This window comes from Magallana gigas, chromosome 5 (genome assembly GCF_963853765.1).
Source record: "Magallana gigas chromosome 5, xbMagGiga1.1, whole genome shotgun sequence".
Lineage (NCBI taxonomy): Eukaryota > Metazoa > Mollusca > Bivalvia > Ostreida > Ostreidae > Magallana > Magallana gigas.
The window spans coordinates 47264219-47290195 of NC_088857.1; the positions used below are offsets into that span (position 1 = coordinate 47264219).

The 25977-nt window shown below is 31.9% G+C and overlaps 1 long non-coding RNA gene across 1 annotated transcript in view; it reads left to right on the forward strand.

Annotated features, from left to right (window-relative positions):
- Positions 1–16147: 16147 nt before the first annotated feature.
- Positions 16148–25977, forward strand: part of LOC136275848 (uncharacterized) — a 38697-nt gene continuing 28867 nt past the window's right edge. The window contains exon 1 of the long non-coding RNA XR_010714345.1: positions 16148–16283. This is a non-coding gene — a long non-coding RNA (uncharacterized lncRNA). The remainder of the gene's footprint in view (positions 16284–25977) is intronic.

A 25977-nucleotide genomic window follows, 5' to 3' on the forward strand; every position in this document is an offset into this window, starting at 1 on the left:
GCATGTTGATTTTTTTTACTTCATGATTTCAGAATCTAATTCATTCTAGGTAATATTTCGAAAAGTGTACCCCAAACGCTGTAATTGGTTTAAAACGTGATAAACAATAAAAATGCAACCAATGACGTAACATTCATGACATTATTTTTATTTTGGTGTACGAACAATGAGTCCTTTAGATTCTGAAAAGGCCAATTCCAAACGAAGACTTGCAAAATTTCAAATTCCAAATTTGAACCTAATATACTGCCACTTGAGCTGATTAGGGACTGTTTCCATGAAAATAGTTCTTTACCAGTGGGGGATCCAGAACTTTTCATAAGGGGGGCTGCTCCAATCATGCTTCAGTGATTCCCCATATAATTAACCAAATTTCTTCCCTTCAAAGGGGGGACCCAGAACCCCAGCCCCCCTTTTTAGCTCACCTGAGCCAAAGGCTCAAGTGAGCTTTTCTGATCACAATTTGTCCGTTGTCTGTCGTTGTCATTGTTAACTTTTCACATTTTCATCTTCTTCTCAAGAACCACTGGGCAGATTTCAACCAAATTTGGCACAAAGCATCACTAGGTGAAGGGGATTCAAGTTTGTACAAATGAAGTGCCACGCCATCTTTAAAGGGGAGATAATTGAGAATTATTGAAAATTTGTTGGTATTTTTCAAAAATCTTCTTCTCAAAAACTATTCGGCCTGAAAAGCTTAAGCTTGTGTGGAGGCATCATCAGGTAGTGTAGATTCAAGTTTGTTCAAATCATGGTCCCCGGGGGTAGGGTGGGGCCACAATTGGGGGATCAAGTTGTACATAGGAATATATAGAGAAAATCTTTAAAAAATCTTCTTCTCAAAAACTAGGAAAGCTCAAATTTGAGTGGAAGCATCCTCAGATAGAGTAGATTCAAATTTATTCAAATCATGGTCCCCGGGGGTAGGGTTGGGCCACAATTGGGGGATCAAGTTTTACATAGGAATATATAGAGAAAATCTTTAAAAATCTTCTGGGAAAGTTTTCGGTCCAAAACTCAGTACTTAGTGTGAAAGCACAGGTTATGCAGATTTATGTTTGATGAAACCATGATTCCCTAGAGAAAAGTGGGGCCACGAAATGGGAGGGGGGTATATAGGAATAGAGAAAAATATTCTTACAGTTACAACAACAAAAGGGGCTTGGTATTTACCAAAAAATAAGAGGTGGATAAAATTGGCAGATTTTCAAATTTTTTTAGCAAGATCTACTGTACTCAGTTGTCAGGATATTTTGATACTGTAATGCTAATTTGATCAGAATTAAGGCAATTGTTGTTCAGGTGAGCGATGTGGCCCCTGGGCCTCTTGTTGAACCCACTATGTTTACTTTCTATTCTTTCATTGAACTGTGTTGTATTTTCAGTGTTTTCATATCATTTATAGATGCATACTGACATACATATATTGTCATGCCATTATAAGTATTTGTCACTTGAGATTTTCTCTATATATTTCATACAAATTAAACTACATTTTTACAAAATATTTTGGGGCCATTTGGACCAATTGTGGTTTGCTTATGTACAAGCAATGTGTTACCAACAGATGCAGGCTTGTCACAGGTTTATTTGGTTATTAGATATAGGAAGATGTGGTGTTAGTGCCAATGAGACAACTTACAAGTAATCCTTGAATACTGGGAAAAAGAGCACTCCATCTATAACATCATGAAAACGCTAAAACAACATCAAAGAAGATACTGCATATCATTGATTTGTTGACAAGTGTCTTCTGCTACTGGAAGTTGACATGTACTATCTTTTGTGCACTTACTATTAAAGAGCTCATTCAAGGGAGATAATTCTATGGCACAATTTTGAAGAAAAATTGAGAAAGTTCATGCAGAGAATCACTGTCACCGTGGCCTCTGTCCAAAGGCTTCTCAATATTTCTTTTGATTTATATTGTTTAGGTGTGGCACTTTCTGGATATATTCTGTTTGATCAATTATGTTGTTGCAGATTTAAGAAAAATAGCATTGAAATTGGGGAAAATTGAGATAAAAAAATACGTTATTATAGCATTTGAAACTGATAGTCAATAAAAAAAAATATGGGAAAAATGGTGAAAATTAATGAATTGAGGCAAACAGTTGTATATCTATTGATTTTTTCATACTTTTCATTATACAACATCTTAAATTTGAGAAAATTTCACATTTCACCAAATTTCAACCCCCCTTTTTTCCCTATTGGTTACCATGGGAATGGAGCGCAATATTGCAAAAAAAAATGGTCTGATATATTAGCATTGTTTTACTTGACCCACAACTGGAGTAAAAATTGGTTTTTCAAAAAATGTAGTTTCAATTAATTTTAGGGATGAAGCTTGATGGTTCGTGGCATTCCCTCTTTAAATACACCCTCGTTTATTTAACGCACAATTTAATGCGTGTCTTGGAAAAATGAACTTAATTTCGAAAGCGATTTAATTTCAAATTTTTCGAGGAGCTACAATAAAGGATTTGTAAATCAGATTTTAAAACTATGATAAAAACTTACTTTTTATCTTTTTAAAATTGAAATAAATCCTATTCATTTACATGTACTACCACACAATAAATTAAAAATTTAAAACATAACAACCATGCGTTATCTCTGAATTCATAGGTCTAATATTGGTGCGAGATATTTATCAATGGGAGAAAGATCAGCTGAGTTTCTGATGAGAGGCATTCAGATATTGATGAAGAATTCTTTTAAATCATGAATATGACTGGTTTTGTCCGTTATAAAGTATAGAAAATGTCTCATAACATTAAAACAAATTACATGATTGTATATTCCAACTAAGCCGGACAACATGAAGATTAACATTAAACTTGGTTCTCCAATCGATAAGATTGTATATATAAATTAATCTATTGGTCACCCCAAATGTATAATCTATATAGATTTTGCTAACAATGTATTGTTCAAAATCTAAATTCAGTTTAATTAACTAAAGAGTCAATGAACGAGAAGGCAAATTCAGATTTGTTTTTATTTTCTATGTACAAATTGTTTTTTAGAGATGAACAACAGTCATTACGCGTGTTAACTGGATACCAATGAAACACCTATTTAATATGTAGGACATCTGTGTATTTTAACCTCGGCTCGCGCATGAAGTTCGGTTATGTACTTGGAATAATCTTATTGTAAAAAAGAAATATTTCTAACGTTACATGCCTATGTTTGTTATCGGTATACAAATGTTAACTTTCTTCGGTAATTCAACAGTTTGAGAGTTTGACAAAGTATCAGGCAATTGCAAAAAGCCGAACTTTAGCATACTACATGTAGATTGAAACAACTAATTCAAACTCATAATTTTTGGAACATAATGGAGGAAAACGTGAACAATTACAAATTCAAACTTTCAAGACCCCGCCTTTCAGTACTCTCAGTACTTTACCCAGAGAGATTGTGGCCGATCACGGTCTTTTTATTGTCCTGATTTTCATGTGATTTAGAATAAGAGTTTAACAACACAGTCTGTTAAATAGTTTCATTTTTATGGCCACGAATGCTAGTACACAATTATCCTAGTTTATCCTTATAAAGTCATAGATGGATCTGCTCTCGTGATAATATTGCCTGTACTAGCTGTCGTGGTCAATAAAGCTGACTTTAATCTGCGTTGGTAAATTCTTATACCAAAATTAAAACATTTAGAAGGCAGTGCGTTCCTTTACTTATACATGTTTACATAAAATTCCTCTCAAGTTAAGGTTTTTAATGTTAAGATTTCCTGAACGGGTGTTTAGTTCAGTTTTAAAAGTTCAAAATCAACTCTAAAATACCATGTTTTACAACATACATGTATAAAAAAGGCACAAAGTAATATAAAATTCAATTCTAGATTGTAACAACAAAGTCTTCTATACATTCAACTCAACCAGTTTTTCAAAATCCTAAGCTCTGCAATTGATATTTAATGTCAAGTTTCAGAAATAATTAATAAAACTAATAAATTAGAGTGTATCCACAACTCCCTAAAAAGCTCCCATTAAAACATGCGCGCATCAGGAAGCCAGGTTTTATCTGGCGGCCGCAAAATGATTATGTGGCGGCCGCCAGAAAATAATGTGGCGGCCGCCAGAAAATTATATGGCGGCCGCCAGAAAATTATGTGGCGGCCGCCAGATAATAAGTGGCGGCCGCCAAATAATTATCTGGCGGCCGCCAGATAAAATATTTTTCCTACGTGGCACCAACGGGCTTCCGTAGTAGAAAACCATAGCATTTTCATTACAAGATAAATATTTTTATCACTGTTTATAAAGGCATTTCGGAAAACAAGAAAGATAATCCACTTCTGTAGAAAATACCATGAGGCTCCGCATGATATTAAATAAGATGTTCGTTCAATATTAATGAGTGTTCTTAAAATCTGAATTAAATAGACTATTGAATGAATTATTATCAAAAATATGTGTTTAGTCTATAGGTTGATACTACTTGTAGATCCAGTCGTTTATCAATTGATATAACTTGTTATTTCAAATTGTAAGCTTTTTAGAAAGCCAATTTTGTTGATGTTTTAAAATAGATAATATAATAGGTTTTCTTTTTAACTCCGTCTATTATTCAGACTTTCTAGAGATTTTATAGATTATATATACACTCCGAAAACTGTTTTAACTGAATGTTATAAAAAAAATGTTTACACGTAACTATAAAATGTGTTGCATACAGATTATAAAGGCGCAAAGGCGCAAGTGAGCTTTACAATAGTCATTTATTTGTTGCGAATATAGATTTATACTCCGAAGTTACGTTTACAGATCCTTTTTGTGCAGCGATTCAGTAATCTAATATTTCAAATACTTATGTTGGCTAGCGATGTACATGTACTGGTTTAGATTATTTTAAGCTACTGTATTGATGACAAGTCAATGCAAATGAATTAAACAATAATTAATTATTGATTAGTTTTTTTTTCAAATTCAAGTTAGTTGTCCAAAAGTTTTGGGAGTCTGATTTCTTTCAATATATATATATATATTTTTTGGAGGGGGAGAGGTATTGAACCATTTCTTCTGAAAAATTTCCTAAATGACAAACGGTATATGCATGTAAATTGTGCGTACAAGATCTATTGTAAATAGCTTATACAATATAACCTGCGCTCAGTTTGTTTTATAATACACGTAGATGCATTTCGGCAGATAAGATACTAGTAATTTTAGAGGACGCTTAAAAACATGAAAGAAGTTTTTAATTAAAAAAGGTTAGTGTGCTATTCATTTAAAAACTACGGGACATTTGAGCTACATATATAAGCGCTAAATTATTCATGTGTCTACAAATACCCCATGTTAACAAATGAGCTAACTCATTGTATTAACGTGTGTTTAATCACATTAATCAAATGTCGACAAATAATCCATATAACAAATGAGTCAACTCATTGTAGTAACATGTGTACACTTTGAGTCATTACATTCTAATTAAATTTAGACGTAAACTATAGTTTTCATTAAACCTAAGAGTATTTAACTTGTGCCCGATTTTATTCTTTGAAAAAATCACATTATAATTTATTGCTTCAGGAACTTGATAACCTAAATAATGAACAATGTTGTCTTGACAAAAATAGTGCGTGCTTCAAAAACATTAAGAAAATGCTACGAGAGAAAATCACAAGCTTTAGTGCTCGTATTGAGATTTCAGTAAAAGAAATGTCGAGTGGAGAGGGTAAATAAATCAAGGTTCACGATTCGATACCTTTGTACAATATCATTCCCATATCACTCCCATTAAAATGGAACCAACTTTTTTTTTTATCAATTCCACTACGCTTTTATTTGTCATACATGCTGTAAACTGTTGTCAGTTCACTTTATGAAAATATTGGTGCTCGCGATTTCCATGATTTTATATTCTTGCAATTTCACACAAAACAGAAACAATGCAAAATAAGTGCTCGCGTAAAATATGAAAATCTGTAATATCAGCAACGTTACATATTGATTTACACATAAAAAGGAAACAAAATTAACTACGATGAAGAGTTTTAATTGTGGCAATAAACGTGAGATAAAAGGTGTGTTCTCCGAACGCCTACTCCTCAATTAAAAATAGTAATTGGTCAAGGCAATTATGGGGCCCTCTAAGGGGACACAGGTAGACTTTACCTGTATATACTTTGGGACACAGGTAGACTTTACCTATATATACTTTGGGACACAGGTAGACTTTACCTGTATATACTTTGGTTACAGGTAGACGACATTGTCTTATTTTTAAGGATGACGTTTACTCAGAATGAAAAAAAAATCCACTGATGATAATGAAAAACCATCTATTGTGTGTTATAGAGCTTTGCTTGTATTGTTATTTTTCACTTTCAGAAAAGTAGGTCAATGACCTACTTTTTGAGTTAATGGCCATTGAATATTTATTGAAAATTTAAGAAAAATCCCATAAAATTTTACACTACGATTGAGATTTTCTTAATTATAAAAATATTACAAATAATTAAACACTTTAAAAAATAAGATACAGTTTACGAATGGTAGTGGCACTAAATAAGTACACAACATTAAGATTTCAGCATCAATTTCTAAAAATAATTCAATCCGAATTTCCTCTATCAGTTTTCAAATCCCTACCCATTTTTGATTCAATTTTACAAAAAATTGAATGATGATAATACAAAAACATTTTTGATATTGAACTACTTATATTGACCTTATTCTGTTGGCATGAAATTTATATGAGGTCAATGATCAAAATTTTGAGATATGATGTCTTTTATCGTTTTTAAGCATTTTTCAATATTATTATTATTCGTGCCATAAGATTATATTAATGAATAAGTGAGGTAAAACCAACGGAAAATATGCAAAATTACGTAGACTCAAATATAAAATCTTAACTTTTAATATTAGACTACTGCCAAAAAACTTTTAGCAGAAAACAAAATCTGCAAAATTTAGTCCAAATTTCCTCTGTTTGGCTAAAAGTCAATTTTTGTTTGAGCATAATTCCATAATAAAGTAAAACTATTGAATGTTTTGTCAATAATAATTCATTTCATAAATACTTTTTGTGTTTAGAACAAATTTTACTCATTACATCGAACTTTTTAACAATCGGAATTTGAGAACTCAAACCCTGAGTAAATAACACCCTTAATTTAAAAAAAATAAAAAGATGCAATAAATAGTGCTAATGGCTGCATGTACCTGACATTATATCAAAAATACCATATTTTATAACCTTAATGTTTCGGTGAAATAAAATAATCATTAAATATTATTAAAAAATAATAAAAACTAGATAAGATCTCGTTACGAGTAACGAGTAGGTCTTCCGTTCAATTTTTAAACGATACGATTATAATATCAATGAAATTTCTGATTTCCACCTCAAACACTCCCTTTCAGATAATGTATACGATTGTCAATATCCTTTAAAATGCATAATAAAGTGTTTTGCTTTTTCACATTTTGCATGTTAAAGATTTAAGAGTTTAGTCCCCTAAAATCAATAATTACGTCATCAATGGGTGTGGCAATAAGTTTTACAAACTGATATTGTTATGATCAACAACTTTGTTTCTGTAATGCATTACAAATTCTTGATTATTTTTAAGGTATGTGAAAAAGACTTTACGAGTGGCTTGGCCCCTAATTTAAGGGTCCAGCCCCTTTTTCTTGAATTCAGTCGAAAGGTCTCACAAATTCTAACATTTTTTGTTATTACACTTATCTTAAATTGTTGATCATTTTTGAAATACAAATGTTTGAATGTTTTAGGGGCCAGCCCTCTAAATCCTTAATGGGGACAAATATTGGTGTTTTGATTGATGGAATCGTTTAGAATCATCAACGCAAGCATTTTCTCTTCTACAAAGCTTAACAAAATATATCTACTTCTCTAGATATATTGCGTCAAAGTTTAAGTACTTTGGCCCCTAAAAATCCCTAATTACGTAATGAATGGGCGTGGCAATGATTTTTCCTGATAAATATTGTAAAGATCAACAACTTTGCTTCTATAATGCATTACGAAATCTTTATCATTTTTAAGTTATCTGTAATAGAGTTTACGAGTGTCTTGGCCCCTAATTTAAGGGGCCAGCCCCTTTTTCTTGAATTCAATCGAAAGGTCTTACAAATTCTAACATTTTTTGTTCTTACATCTATTTAAAATTGTTTATCAATTTTGAGATACAAATGTTTGAATATTTAAGGGGCCAGCCCTCTAGATCCCTAATGGGGACAGGGATTGGTATTTTGATTGATGGAATCGATGAGAATCATCAATGCAAGCATTTTCACTTCTTCAATGCTTAACAAAATATGTTTCCTTCTCTAGATATATTGCGTCAAAGTTTAAGTACTTTGGCCCCTAAAAATCCCTAATTACGTAACAAATGGGCGTGGCAATAATTTTTCCTGATAGATATTGTGACGATCAACAACTTTGCTTCTCTAAAGCATTACAAAATCTTAATCGTTTTTAAGTTATTCGTATTAGAGTTTACAGGTGTCTTGGCCCCTAAATAAAGGGGCCAGCCCCTTTTTAATGATTTCGTTTGAAAGAACTTCCAATTATCTACTACTTTTGTTATATATGTCTTATCAAAATATTAAATGATAAAAAGATACAGATCAAAATGTATGAGAAATTAAATGCAAAATTCGTACTTAATTTTCGAGCCTAGGCGAGCTCAAAGGAATGGCACCACTGACGCCAAAAAACTACTTTGTGCACAACTACAATCTATGGTCTACCTATCCTGAAAATTTCATATTCATATCTCTGATAGTCTCTGAGTTTATGTCTGCACAAAATGGGTCGTAAAAATTTACAAAATCGGCCGTAAATCGGAACCGGTAGTGCCGATTTCAAAATTTAAAAAAAACTTCTAGAATTATGACCACTGGCAATCATCTGTGAAAAAATGGTTGAAATCGGCCGAATAGTTTTCGAGATATCGCGTGCACAAAATTTGTGGAAAATAATAATAATAATAATAAGAAACAGTACGAAAACAATAAGGTCTTCCGTTGGAAACGGAAGACCTTAATTAAATATCTTTCTTCATTTTTACATTTACATCTTAACAAAATAAAAATAAAACATTATATTATAAGGTATAAATTAAAATCAGAGACAACCATGTATTTATGAGTTTGTTATAAAACAATGCTATGTGTCAAAATAAAAAGAAAATTGTATATAAAATGTTATGCAATTTTAAAACATTATTTTATTGTTTTAAATTATATGAAGTGCTAATAAATTAAATAAATATATTAAAATTGATTCAGTATTTTATTTTTATATTTATGCAACAATTTTAATCATATTATAAAGACATTCAAAATTTAAACTTTTCCTTTATATGGCAACTTGGTGCTCATTCTGTTCACCTTGCAAAAACGTACAACCACCTAGGAATTCTGTTACATTCAAAACTAGACCCTAGCGAGAGAACAGCAAACGCGTGTAGAAAAGGAAAAACAGCTTACTTTGCACTAAAAGTATCCGAGCATCTTAATCCAAAAACTATTTCTAAACTCTACAAAAAAGTTGTCCTCCCCTCCGTCCTCTATGGATCCGAGTTATGGTGTGACTTGAGGCAAAAGGATACTCAAATTCTCAACACATTTCAACACTTCATCTGTAAACATGCAATGGCGCTTCCGAAACAAACCAGATCTGATATGTGCGAGTCCTTACTCGGTCTTCTTCCAATTTCCTCTGAAATCGACATACGAAAACTTCAATTCCTTGGTCGCCTTTGTGAACTTGACACCAAAACTCTACCCAAAAGGATATTCTTCCACAGGCTTTTCTCATACCTCTACTCCCCGGTTTGTAAGCCATACGGATTCATTCCGGACATAATCTCTATCCTTTCAAAATACAGTCTCCTGAATCATCTCCTATTCTACCTAGACGAAGGATATTTCCCCCCGAAACCAGAATGGAAAATTATCGTGAAAGCCTCTGTGCTTGAATATCATCTTCATTCCAGACGTCAACGGATGATTTCAGATCCCGACTTTATGCTATTCAACATCATAAATGCAGGAAAGCCCCCCATTGCTCTCTGGACAATTCCTAGAAATATCTATGAAGTGGAACTCTGCAAATTCATTGTTAAACTGTGGACGCTTCAAGACATACCTCCAGAAACATGTCTCCTGTGTAACTCTTCCTTTACCAATGTTTTCGAGCATGTTACCACTTCTTGTGCAGAAACATTTTTACTTCGAGACACCTGGTGGAATACTATCATCAACGAATTCAGTGTTGAGTTAAGTGCTGACTTGTGTGGTCTGAACCAACGTGACAGTTATCTCTTTCTCTTAGGAGCAAGATCGTTTTCCGCCATTACCGCTGCACATGACAGCAATGACTTTCACTTGTTTAATTTTCGGTTTGTAAGAGACGCTGCTGCGTATTACTTCAAAAGGATCCGCCCCATTATGCACTGACTTTATTTTATTTTCTTTTCTTTTCTTTTCTTATTTTGTATATATCTATTTTCACTATGTGTTGAATTTATAACAGTGTTAATATGTTATGCTTTACAAAATCTCCTTAAGGAGGAAATAAAGAGAGAATGTGCCCCTTTAGAAGGCCCCATAATTGCCCAGTATCATTGAATAATGATAATTGGGCAGTAGGCGTTCGGAGAATCAGCCAGATAAAATAAACATACGTTCGATCCTGGACAAATTTAATTGAACTCAAACAAGAGCATATCTCATTTCATACTTTGACTAGATAAATATTATTTTCTTTTTTAACTTTAATTTTAATTTTAACTCAAACACATTTACGAATTTATTGAAATGTACATGTATCTGTATCGCACATTATCATGCTTACTTTCAAGATGTAGTCCCCATTTAGTTTTGCAGATGCCTATGCTAATTGTCAAACTCTCGAAATCCATGCCAAGCTTGTGAAGATGATTATTATCACCATACGGATATAAACTAATTTAGAATTTGGTGAACTCGTTGTAGCTTTTATTGATGCACGTAGGAGCAAAATGACCGGCGCGAATTGTCTCTAAGACCAAAACGTCCCGCAATCTTACTAAGCTTGCTGCGTATTTTCATAAAGCAATTACAGCAAATACACTACCGCTTTGCTTAAAATGCGACTTTTAATTTAAACGACTTGATCGAATTCACGCGTGAATAGAGACACTTTTAGGTAAAGTAATGTAGTAAGGAACAAGAGTAAATATAAAAGAAAGCAATTTAAATTATTACGGATTAAAAAAAATATTAAAGCAACAAGAATTTAGCAAGCCATGAAGAAATAAAAACGAACGAATCAAAGTAAAAAAAAATTATAACCATTGATAAGAAAACGCTAAAGTGTCAATCATGTGTAAATGTAAAAAAAAATAAAAGAGCAAAATAAAAAAGGAAAGATCTATTTTTGGCAAAGTTTTTTTTTCATATAGCATGTGCTTAAGAGTCCAATGTGCATATCTATTAACACCATGCAAATGAAAAATGCCATTTTCATTGTATTTAGTTATTGATAATGAATAACTTTAGAAAAATTAATTGAATTGTACATGTAGTTTATATAAGTAGTTCGTTACCGACTAAGATATGATTTATTCAGAAAACATGAATGTGCGTTAAAAAAACTTCACAGTTTTTGTGACAATTACATTTTCAATGTGCACAAATTGTGTAAAAAATATGCATTGATATAAATGCATTATTATTACTTAAAGTTATTAATAAGGAATCAAAAAAGAATTTAGCAATGATATCTTGAAAAGCAAATATATGATTAACAAATAAAACTATGGAGCTATATACCTAACATAAAAATGACGTTAATGAAATCATAACGTAACGTCGCAAGGTGAACAACGTCATAGGTAAAAAAAACCCGTAACTTTAAAAGCCAAATAAAGATATTTATAGTTATTGGATCTTCATGAAACTTCATAACTTTAATCTTCTGACAAATATATATATATATATATATATATATATATATATATATATATATATATATATATATATATATATATATATATATCCATGAAAATCTGAAATTGTGAAAAAAATGTCATAAGGACCCTTTTCTCATGGTCGCAATCATATTTCCTATTGCCTTGACTGAAAGGTTTGTATGTTCTAGGTATATTTTGTTTTTAAGTTTTGACTTAAAAGAAAGATAAAGTTGATGAAATTTTCTTTTTTGCACGAAGAATATTCCATAATTTACATGTAGATGGAACAAAGCTATTGTAATAAGTATATAGTAGTAGATAGTAAAAAGATTATATGCATGTTCAGTTAGAAAATACATTTGAATTTAATCTAACATATCTTGTGGTGCTAAATCATTTATAATCTTGTAGAATATAATTAGTTTATGTTTATCCCTTCGAGATTGCAAGGTTTCCAAATTAAGCTCACTATATAAAATGATTTTAGAAGAATTTACTTTGATCCCTATCACTGTCCTGGTTGCTTCAATTTATACATGTTTAAGCAGATTCGGATTTTCCTTGATACAGCTGCACCAACCAACATCACCATATTCCAATCTAAATCTGATAAAACCCAAATTTTAACAAGTGTTTATCTACCAATTGTATGCTTGAGTAATCTTAATATATTTAACTTTTTGCATGCCTTTTCATGTATACCATTAAATAATTAGATCAACTATCCTCCGACTGTATATTTAGTTGCTGTAGAGGGTATATGTTTTTAATTTTGAGAAAGTATATTACGTCAGTTGCCCGTGTTTCTAATTTACAGGTAAATAATGGAATTGAAAACTCAATATGATAGAAATAAATTGCATCTTTTAAAAAGAACCATGGCTCTGTAAATGCAAAAAATTGGATGGTGCTTCAATAAAGTTAATCTGACAAGTTCATGAAAAATTATTGTTCAGTCGTAAAAAAATTCAAAACATGTGTGAATATGTATATGCTGTGTGTATACGTATAAAACAGTATATATATAAAAAGGGAAAAATAAGACAACCATTCATTTATTATTTTGTCAGGGAAATATTTTGACTTCTTCAAATTAAGCATAGGTATCTTACATTATATGCTTTTGTCTTGATATAAATATAAATTTAGCTTTTACCCAATAAAACAGTATAGAGGTTATATATTTTCAATTATTAGAAAAATATACAACGTCAGGTGCCTGTCTAATAGAGCTCTGTTGAATTGCTCTAAAAGTGACGATAACGGGCAATATTTTACATATATTTATCAGAGATTATGACAAGTTTAAACTTTAAATTCTGTCACATGAGGGAATGAAAACCATGTCATATATGTCAAAAAGTATTCTAGCCCTGTTCGCCTGTTCCATTCCGGATATCATATTTTCAGTCTCAAAACTAAATGATTAATCGGACATATCAACCTGAAAGAAATTAGCCACGTCCGCATATGTATCGGACAGTATGAACATTTTAAAACTGAAACTTTCAAATATGTGCATGATGGTACCTTTAAACCGTACAGAGTAAGTTCCAGTTCAGACCAAAACTCTGAGGTTGGGGTCAATTCTCAACAGGATCAATTTTCAACGTGTCGAGGTCAGCAGAGTTTAGAAAAATTTTTCTCATACCGTTGAAAAATGACCCCGGGTATAAATTTCACAATTTTGGTCTCAATTTTCAACGTTGAAAAATTACCCCCCGGGTCAATATTCAACGTTGAAAAATTACCCCGGGTCAATTTTCAACCTGGGTCAATATTCTTCGTTACACCGGTCGTCCGTTTTCTCTCCCGTGTCAAAAACCTTGTTCCCTCGAGATCTCAGAATCGACAAGTACTTGAACATCGAAACTTTGTGGGATGATAGACCTATAGCTGTAGATGTGTCTAAACTATTTGTTTTGTTCGTCGTAACTTCCGGTCGTCACCGGAGGCACTTCAAATAATGTCCTGTTATGTTGTTGTCAAAATAATCGATCGCAAAATTGGAATAGGGTTTAACATATAAAATACTAATATATCGTGTCTGTAAATTGAATTTATGTTTTCTCATGCTGCACAACCTCACCGCAGCTCCGTTTTTGCTGTCTGATAAATGAACTCAACACTTGTGCATGATGAAATATGTCATTTATTAAAAATGACGAAAGTAAAGAAAAATATAAACAACATGTAGATCCAAACATTCATGTAACTAAATAGTCTCAACATGATTTTTAATTACATGTTAACATTAAATTCATAATTGGAAGGAAACATGTCCCACTGGCCATATGGGTAACACAGACCCAATATTCCTTCATCATTCTTTAGTATGCAAACTCACCAAACATAAAATTTATCAGTTCCAGCCAAAACGCTTAGTTCAAAATGAAAGGTTAAACTTGAACTGATACTCATCAACATGAAAAAAAATCACGCATTTAAATTTCAGGGAGTTAAGACATAAACAGCCCCTACACTGTCTTAATTAAAACAAATAAAATGTAAATATATATAAATATGGATGTATATATTCACATATCATTGAATATCATTATTCTAGAGTGGTAGCACATAAGATCTAAAATCATACTGGCCTCAAAACTTTTGAGTGCAGGATCACCGCATTCCTAATGCTGCGGCGAAACTTCCTCATGGGCTGGTCCTTGGCAGGGGTACACAGCAGATGGACACCATCCGGGCCTAAATAATGAAAGTTCTTCCAAAACCCCCGATGTCCCCAGAAATAAATTCCACCAAGGGGCTCAGCAAAACGTTTCAAATGTTCATTAGTCTGAACCACAAAGACGTTAAAATTTTGGCATGATGCAAACTGCATTCGGCGAATTAACTGGCCTATTATCCCTAATTTTACTCCAACACCATCTCTTAAATACTGTCCAACAGATATAATATCCCTAGCTAATTTTCTCACTGTTTGTACTTTCACAGATATCATTTTCACCAATCCGTAAAAAACACCACATCAGAAATTGAGTCAAAATGCAGAATCTCCGCCCTGAAGACACGCTTGCTTAATCTCAAACCGCCTTTTCCTCTAAATGATACTTTAAACACTTTAGGGTCCAAATTCAGATTGTCTGTTTCTGTCTGCATACAATAATCTCTTAATCTTCTGATGTAAGAATGTCCAATCACGCACACATTTAAAATACTCATTGTTTACATATTGTACCCCAACCGGAACCAGCAGAAATAATCATGCGATATCGCATACAACAAAAAACTAGAAACTGCGTTTCAAAAACCTACTGTATCAAAACATAACTCGTGCTAACACTCTCATAGATGAAGACAGATTGACCCTACTCTCACTGGTCAGGTACTGACCGCCTCAAACCACGTGACCGTATCGCTTAATTTGATTGGCTATTAAATTAAATTTGGGGAGAATTACACCATGGAATTTTTAGCAATTACATAATAGGTCACTGGGAGGTTTTTAGACTAGGAATTTGGGCTAAAAATAAACATGGACAGTGACCACTGCAGGGAAATTACATATTATGGCCAACGACCTCTACAAGGCCTGGGAAAGAAATGCAACTTATCTAATCAAACATAAACATGAAAAATACAATTAATCAGCTAATAAAATTATAGCATTCAACACATAAATACAATTATTAACATAATTGTTGTTAAATATTAACATACTGTATGTAGACTTCATGTGTTTTTCAAGATATGGGTATGAATATTTCAGACAACCAAAGAATGAATTATGGAAAAATTAGTCATAATTCAATCAAATATGGAATAGACAAAACTAAAAATCGATTGCATTTCTCCTTATATGTAACATTAACGTTTAATTAAATCTATATGTAAAAACAATATCAGTTTTATTGAAATTAGTTTAACTTCGATGTAATACTATGTATGAGTCTTTTCAAACCTTCACATGGTCCTATCATGACAATGGGGATATAATTTGAACATGAATATTAGTTATTAATTACTTTTTGATAACAAATAAGAAAGAGTCTTTTTTTTTAAATTATTGTATTCTTATGCTGTCCTTATATGCTTTCAAAAAATGTTTTCATCAAAAGCTGCATATGTAATCGGTTTTCTGAAACTGTATTTTGACTAAGGACTAGTTTGACTAAAGCAGTGAAAAATTAAAATTTAACCTTTTTTCATCTTTTTTGAAAGCTTTTAGTCTGAAGCATAGGCTATCTTAAATGGAAAACCCAGGAGATTCCTCTTCGTCGAAGGAAGGAAGTCCAAATCAGGAGGAAATTAATTTCTCGACCAGATACAATTTCGATCATCTTTCTGAAAGACTACCTCCTAGGTAAAATATATATTATAAACTAAAGCGTAACATTTTTTAATTAATGTAATCTAAGGATTTGTAGTTACGGCATTTATTTTTTTAGTGCCAAATAGATTTCATTTTTAGTGCAAAAATGTTTGAAATATTATATAATTTCATGATACAGGGGTGATTATAAGAGAAGGTGGTCCGGTTGTCTCGTCTCAGTGCTAGTTTGTTCAATTATCTTTTACACATTCATGTTTACGGTTATTTTCCATAACACCTAAATATTTAACGTTAATTAAGAGGTTTATTTAAGACAAAATGATGTCCATGAAAGTCTGAGCTGAGATCACGGTCATATCATCAACATGAATCTTATAAAAACCTATTATATTGATGAGTACCTTATCGACAGAATGTTTTTGGTTTATTTCCGTTGTAAACATGACAAGCTAATTATTTATGTTTTTTCCTTTTTTTAAGGAAACGACGAGATTAATTTTGACGATTTTTTTCAATTCACGAGGAAATTATTTTGATTTTAGACAAAAATATATATTTTGCAAAGTAATAAAGGAAATGATGGCAACTGTTTGTTAAATACTAGTTTCTGTCATTGAACAGTATTACCCCCACTTAATCATACATTTTTGTACCAGTTTTTTTTAAAGATGGCCACATGCAATTTCGGTACTTTTTGAATTTTAAAACTTTCATAAAGGATGAGATCCCATTCCATAATACTCATGAGCGATATTTTACGTGCAATTTGGGGTTTAACTGTTTACATGTGAATGTTAAATTAATCATTAATTTTAACATTTAACGTCATAAAAGTATGGTCGTTATAATTCTTATAAACAAAATCAAATTCTGTCTTCCTCGGTGGTTGCCAGCTTTAGATTTTTTGTGTGTGCCATCATCCTTGTATGCACATATTTAGAGAAAGGATGGGGATGAGGGGTTCAGAGACCCCTTTGCTTGAAAAATTCATTTATGTAGAAAATTACTATAAATAAAACTCCAATCCACCCCCTCACATTTATTTGCGCAATGATTTTAACTGCAAGAAAGAAGAAATAATAATTACTGATTTAAGGTGGTTTTGGACACATGTCGATATTCATGAAGATATAAGTGCGTTATAGTCAAAAGACTCTCACCAATTTAGAATGTTAAAATTTTACAACACTGGAACAAAAAATTAAGTTAAAAAGTTTAAAAACTTAAATAAAAAATTAGAAAGTCCCAGCAGGATTCAAACTCACTACTTACAGACACGCGGTAACGCTTAATCCATTGCTTTACGTTGTTAGGTAACATTATTTTGGGTTTATGTTTCCTTTATTAACTCGGACGTCAATCATAGTTAGCTAATTAACTCAATCAGATGTGAAGTTGGCAGACGATTGTTTACATTAGAGGAATTGGCCTCCTTATAAGCATCTTCTCAAACAATGTGATTCAAAACTGTTTAAAATGTAGCTGTTCTTTTTATAGTTTCTTTAGTAGTGGTTGTTAAAGTGCTAGATTTTGTTTTCCTTGTTTTTTTTTTTGTAATTTATTTCTTTTGTCCTGAAGAAGGGAACCAACAAAGTCATCATTGATCATCTAAATACTCTACTCAATTATCTATTCTTCTAAAAAGTATACAATGGATTAAGCATACATTTAGGAAAAATAATAAGCGCATGTTTAAGATCACTCACAGACTTGAGTGAATGAGTCTTTGATTGAAATAAAAAATACAGATATTCTAATATCTTTCAAACTCTTTACATTGAATTCAGTTTCTTAACTCAGAATAAATTATATGATTATTAAATTACAACTTGTTGATTAGACAAGAGAAGTTAGTACTTTCATTTCAGTCTAACAGCAATATTTACATGATGCAAGATAGATTAAAAAAATTCATATCAGCCTGGAATTGTAGTAAGCTGAATGAATGGTTTGTATTAGGTAAAAGTTTTGGTTTTAAAATACGTTATTATTAAATTTTTCATTGATTTATTTTATTTTTATGATTTGATTAAATATTATCTTTATTCAATGCATACATAATGTTGATCAAACAAAACATTCATTATTGCTGGTCAATATAATTTAACACATAGCTTTGTTAATTGTTAATAAATTTAAAAAGTGACATATTCATAAATGTACAATTATGCATTGTATATTTGAATTATTTAAAATATACCGACTACTACACCTTTCTCCCGTTGGTAATAGACTTCCCGTCATTTACTAGGCATATATGGAGAGAAAATGAACTGTTAAAAATATGAATCCACTAAGTAAGTTGAATAAGTAAAACTTACTCAATGAATTAGGACATAATAGTAAACACTTATGATTCAGCATATTGTGAAATTCTCATACATTTATTGCAATATTCATGGTAAAAATGATTTACGGGATATAACATTGAAAACATGGATATTACATATTAATAAAAAAATCAATCAAAAGACTTTGTTATGATGTTTTTCAAAGCATCTGGAATGACTGGACTATCTACATTTTAAAATGCTGCTGTTGACATTAAAGACTGTAAATATTTACTCTTGATTTCCAGGAATATAGACTTGAGAAAATACATATTGACACAGATAATATCTATACCAATTAAAACTGGGAAACTTCTGTTGTATGATGTGTTTGGTACAAGAAAGAATAAATAATCCACACAAACTTGATCACTGTCAATACCTTCAGCTCTCAGACAACACTGAATATAACCCAAGCAGGATAATTCTTGATCATCTGCACACTCAACATGTAAAATATTTGACAAAGATTACAGTGTGTGTATTAAAAAGATATTCTTCATTCATTGTAAAAGCTCTACAAATTGTAGTAATTAAGGATCCAGTCTCAACAATCAATGTTTTATTATTATTATTAATAGTAGCAAAAACAAAAAAGTATATCTATTGATGTTTTCTTGATAACTTTCAGATTTTGAATTTTCCTGGTTGCAAAATTATTTTAAAGATCTGTTCTAACTCTATAGAATAAGTCTGACTGTCCTGTTTGCCTACAATTTGCACATTTTTCTCTTGCTGGATCACGTAGTATATTTTTAGCTCACCTGAGCTGAAAGCTCAAGTGAGCTATTCTGATCGCATTTTGTCCATCGTCTGTCAACTTTTTACATGTTGAACTTTTTCTCTAAAACCGCTTGGCCAATTTCAACCAAATTTGGCACAAAGCATCCTTATAGTAGGCAAATATAAATTGCAGAAATGAAAGACCGATCTTTATTCAAAGCGGAGAAAACCTCGAAACTGTAGAAAAAGGGGGTGCATTTTTAAAAATCTTCTTCTCAAGAACTACTGAGTCAAATTCAACGTATTTTAGCATATATTATCATTATGGGAAGGAAAATCTAAATTGCAAAAATTAAGATCTAATTCTGTTTCAAATTTGAGTAATTTACGAAAATAATAATAAGACAGAGAGAATGGAGGTCAATCAGTTTAACTTCGGGTTCGGTACTCCATATATCAAAAACCTCTTTGAAGCGGCCATTTTGAACGTATGAGAAATGGGTCAATGTGACAAAAATGAATTTGGTTGTTGTGGAACAGTTTGCGTGCAAAAGGAATATTCGAAACATGCAAGATACATGAATGTCGATTTTGTGAAGTAAATTAAGATTAAATATTCCAATGCGTTGACATTTTCACCTTTGACGGTGGTTTTAGCTTGTTTTGATTTTCGTTTCGTTTTTATGAATTGCGGTTTGTAACTTAGGGGAACTATCGCCTGTATTTTGTAATTTTTACGTACCAATCAAATATAGACATCGGAAAATAAGACAGCTGACTGTTACTTGCGGAAAATAAGATTCATTAACAGGTACGGTACTTAACAACTAAAATACAAATTCTAATAATAATACGGTATAGTCTTTGCGTAAAAGTTAATTATTGCTATGTGTTTTAGGCTAGAAGTCAGTGTTTTCTCTAGTCTATTCAGTCAGACGGAGATTAATTTTGCTGATAAAAATACTAAGTTTGTGTGTACATGTAGCAGAGACATAAATAATTGTTAGCTCACCTGAGGTGAAATACACAGAGAAATAATTTTAAAAATATTCTTCTCAAAAATCAATTGGCCAGAAAAGCTGTAACTTGTGTGGAAGCATCTTCAAGTAGTGTAAAATCAAGTTTGTCAAAACCATGATCCCCGGGGATACGGTGGGGCCCCATTGGGTGATCAAATTTTTAGATACAAATGTATAGAGCAAAATAATTAAAAATCTTCTCAAAAACCAGTTAGCCAGAAAAGCTGTAACTTGTGTGGAAGCATCTTCAGGTAGGGTAGATTCAAAACTTTTCTAATCATGATCCCCGGGGGTAAGGTGGAGAAAGCCACAATGAAGGTCGAAAATTTTACATAGAATACATAGAGACAATTTTTCGCAAAAAACACCAGTTGTCCAGAAAAGCTGTAACTTGTGTTTGAAAGCATCCTCAGGTAGTGTAGATTCCAATTTGTTTAAACCATGATCCCGGGGGTAGGTTGCGGCCACAGTGGGTGGGTCGAATTTTACATAGGAAAACATATCGAAAAATCTTTTAAAAATTTTATTCTCAAAAACCAATTGGCCAGAAAAGCTGTAACTTGTGTGGAAGCATCCTCAGGTAGTGTTGATTCATCCAGTTTGTTTAAACCATGATTTCAGGGGGTAGGGTGGGGCCACTATGGGGGTCAAATTATGCTGGTACGTGTAATTCGGTACGATCTCTACGTAATAGTTGATTAATGCAACATGTTCTATTAAGATGCTCAGCAATTTCAATCTAAACGGAGAACATTCTCGCTGCTAGAAATATATAACTAGAGTATATATATGATGGAAAATAAATTGAGTTTTTTCTTTGTTTTAGTGCAGTTTTCTCTTGTTTTAATTGTTTACAAATTCCTATAATTCTACTTACCTGAGAGTCAAGCTTCGAGTTATAAGCAAAAAACAGAGCTTTGCGCACAGTGCTACTACATGTATATGTTTGTGCACAAAGCTGAGGTCATGCTTTAGTTTGTTTATATTTTAAATGCAGCTATGCTGAATAGGGAATACCAAGTTTAAAAATCTTAAGGTTGAATAATACACCTGGAAAAAGTAACTCAAATTAACAGTAAATTATTTGATTATGAAAGATATTATGATAAATAAACTGTACATTGTGTCAAATAAGCGAAAAATTTGCAGTTTTGAGATAAAAAATGAATTTCTAAAAAATTCAATTTGTAAGTAACAGCAAAAGCCCCCGATGGATTCGAACTCGCGATGTGCAGATCACAAGCCCAACACTTTAACCACCCTGTTATGAAGTAATGTACACTTTGCCGTCGATAAAATCCTTTTAATATAACGAAATGTCGTTTCGATCAGAGGTCAGCCATTTTGTGACGATGTGTTATTCCACCTTAAGTTCAATGTGTAATAAACTCATGTGAACAAAAACATGACTCAAACCAAGCTATGTATCTTGCTTATAATTCTACGAATGACGTTGAAATTTTGGTTGATCAATAGAAATGTCTTGCTAAAAGGATGATATGTTGTAACTGCTTTCTGGTGCCCCTTCTTCATCGATGAATTGCATAAAATATACAGATTTTTTATAGTTTTTGGAACACAAGTAAATGAAAACAACACCTTTTAACTTTCCCATAGTCCTGACACATTATTATTATCTATACTACTATATTAAAACTATAGACTCGAATTTTTTAGCTTTAATACCGATGAATCGAAAGGGTATTGTCTTTTGTTTTATATATTTTAAACATCATTGGTACTTGAAATTACCCATTTGTTTTTATTTTTTCTCAATCAAGCTTCGTTAATTAATAATCAACGAAAATTCCTCAAAAAATTCCGGAAATCATCTAAATTTTTTGGATTTTACAATCTTGTGCATGCGCATTACATTCACGCTAAATCACGAGAGGCTCTTTATTTTATGATTCCACAATATCACATTTGCATGGATAAACCTGGAAACGATAAAACAAATGCGTGTTACTTTTCATTGGAATTTTTTTTCTGTTCATCAAGGAAAATACGGAAGATAACTCTAACACAGTGCATTTACTTTAAAAAAAATCCCAAGAGTTTCGAATGTCAACATAGTGTGCAAAAACATTGTTGAAATATGTTGCATTCTGCAATTATCGAATTAAACTTTTCAAATAAAGGTATTTACAGCTTCAAAATGGTTTGTTGTGAAGAATTTGACTGTTACTTTCAATGTAACTTTATTAATTTTCTCCAAAATCGTCTTGAAGCGATTCGATCTGCAATTTTCTGCTACATTACGGGTATATTTAAGGCATTAAGGCCTTTCCCGAGACACAGATTATTCCAACTAAGCAGAGTGTAGTGCAATTAATAGCATTATTGTAGGTTTGAAGTTTGGTTATGCAACTGTCAACAATATACGGTGTTTTGATGTATCTATTTTGTAAATGCCCGATATCATATGTAATGTCAACCCGTGCACGCACGGGTCAGAGTCTAGTGAGGATAAAAGCATTATCGGTGTTCTAAAAAAAATATTGCAACGGAAAATCGTCTTTGTCTGTACACATTTGTCGTTTTTTAACAAAGATGAAAATAATGGGCCTTGGTACAATAGAGCGAAATGCCTGCCAATACATTAATTTGAATTATAGCTCTTTAACATTTGTGACAACATTTTTCAGTTAAGTTTATTTTTCAATCAAGTGAGTAAGGATATAAAACGTCATACGAAATGAATTCATGCCTGGTAAATGACAATCGTCAATAATGGAGAAGACCAATACAATTTTTAAATGTTTTTTATTTGAGGAATTGAGCGCATTCATTCTGGTGCATTGAGGTACACTTTTCTTCTTTCACATATAAGGTTTTTTAAAATACAATTTCTAGTAGGTAGTGGAGGGATAAAATGTACCTTTATGCTCTTATGTATTTTAATCGTTATATAAAGTAATGGGGTGGGGGGGGGGCTAAAATAAAGGGAACTGGAAGTTAACCGTGAACACCAACTGAAAATGTAGCTATTTATATTGCATTAGATCTTATTTTCGGTAAAAAAAAAAATGATATTTCATAAAGGTAAATATGTCAAAAATTAAGTATATACAAAAATAAATCAAAATTAAGATATTATTTATTTTTGGTTAATCTACCGAGGGGCCACATGGCACAATATCTTTTGAACTCCTATATAACGCCAGTGTTGCTTGGGTGAGCGATGTGGCCCATTGGGCCTCTTGTTAAGATGAGTTTAATTTTTAATGGAGCTTGGTTCTTCACATGTGTCTGTTATCTGCTCCTCAATGCAGACACAATCTAGTTTTTTCTTTCTGTACTATATGCTCCCCGGTTGGAATATCATCTATTTGAATATCATTTGGAATATTCTCTGCTATGGTACCTATTCTCTGCTGTATTGACGTGATGTCTTATATGATCTGTTACCATTCATGGAAACTGTACAACTTGACTATTGCTGATGTCTATGCGGATTTGACTGCATACCATATTGTTGTGGTTAAAAGGAAGTTGATCTTGCTTCTGGCTGTTGCACCTACCTTGGTTTCCTCATTTTTTCCAAAATGGTCATTGACCTCTTTCTCCTCTGTTGGCTGCACTGGATGAAATATCTGGTTTCAGCGCTGCGGAAACCCTTTGGAAACTTAAGTTTCCGACAGATTTAAGCACGGAAACTTCAAGTTTCATTAAGTTTCCGCAGTGCTGAAGCTTAGGCTGTCCACGAATCCAAATGGTTTCCGCAACGGAAACGTACTGAAACTTTGAAGTTTCTGCATAGTTTTAGTCTCCATATACGTTTCCGCAACGGAAACGTACTGAAACTTGAAGTTTCTGCATAGTTTTAGTCTCCATATAAGTTTGGGATACAAATTGTTTACAAAGGGTTTCCGCAACTGAAACTTACTGAAACTTTTTAATTTTTTGCTTTCACAAAAGCTGAGCAAGGTTTCTACTTTATGTATAAGCAAAACAATTTCAAACAGTTCCAAATTTATTTTGTTCAAAAAACTGAAATTGTTTCCAAAAATAAATAAAATACAACCAAGATACAATAATGGTGAAACATCAATAGGCAATTCCCTTATTTGGCACTTTTATTTAAAAATTATAAAATTGCACAAGAAAAAAAAAACTCCCATAAAAATCTTTACATTTGTATTTGTTTTCTTCTCGATTAAATGCATATCAAATCTCCCTTTAAAAATGCAACAAAGATCTTACTTTTTTAAAATTATGAATGCAATTTACAAAATAACTCCATGTACATGAATAAACAAAGAAAACTTCACAGTTACATGAACATGATACACTTGTCTCAATTTGTTTTGAACTACAATGAATATGTACACCAAAAAATATTTTTGAAAAGTCTAAAGTGTCCATCTTTAGTAAAAAAAAAAAAATCCCAAATACACTACAAGATAGTAATTAACTATAGAGGTATGACCCAAATTTTATTTGAATATGTATGTCAATAAATTTCAAAATGAGGTCAAAGTGACCCACTTACGAGTTGGGATAAACCTTTTCTTTGTTAGTTATATAATCTAATGTTTTACAATAGAACAGGATTTGACATCATTTATTTGATAATCCATTAAGTCCAAAGTGAACTTCTCATTTCCACCCATGATGTACCAACTGACCAGATTTTAATATCATAAGCCTGTCAGTATTCAAGAGATGACCAAGAGGGAGATATGAAAAGCTTGTTGGCCGATAAAAAGCTTACAATAGAGCAGTCTGTCAAATTATGTGCAAAAATATTATGTACACATTTAATTAATTATGCTGATTGCAACACACTTCAATCCTGATGAATATTTTTTTTACACACAGTTTACCTTCCTACATTTCACTACTTTACCTACACTAATATTTTCAAATCCAAGTAAAAAATACATTGTTTATATATGTCAAGTATTACTACATGTACATGTACTTGCTTTTGTAGCATGAATGTATAAAATACAAACTATCACACAGATCATTCACCTTACAATTCTCATTAGTACCACCATTTTACTTATGATGTAAAAAGCTAATTCCAATATCAGTTACATAACACAGATTAAAATAAAACCCACATGGAAACAACTTTCCATGCAAGTAATTTTGTTACATAAAAATTGTAATACATGGGGTATATGTTGTCTTTATATATTTTCATATACAACATTATTGAATATTGTTTGGTGTATTTTATCATTTCTATGACCCATGCATTCATCTCCTAATGCAGTGTTTTTACATTTAAGATTGGTTTCTTAATTTTTCATATATTGCTGCAAATAAAAACTAAGTTATCAATAAATGTTTAAACAAAGAAAATGGAAAAAAAAGTAGTTAACACTTATCAACTTGGAGGTGGGAGGATATATGTTACCTGGAGTCTAATATTTTATGCAATATTTGCAAATATAACAAATTATTTAAGAAAATGAAAGTTAATATCTGCAAGGTCTAATCAATCATTTGATAAGTCAAAACCATGTGATTTTCTAAGATTCTAGCTTACAGACAGACATTGTAATATACTGGTATTTGATCATATAAAAAAGTACTGTTATAGGTTATAGGTTTTTTTTAACTCACCTGAGCTGAAAGCTTAAGTGAGCTTTTCTGATCACCCGTTGTCCGTCGTCCGTCTGTCCGTCCGTCCGTCTG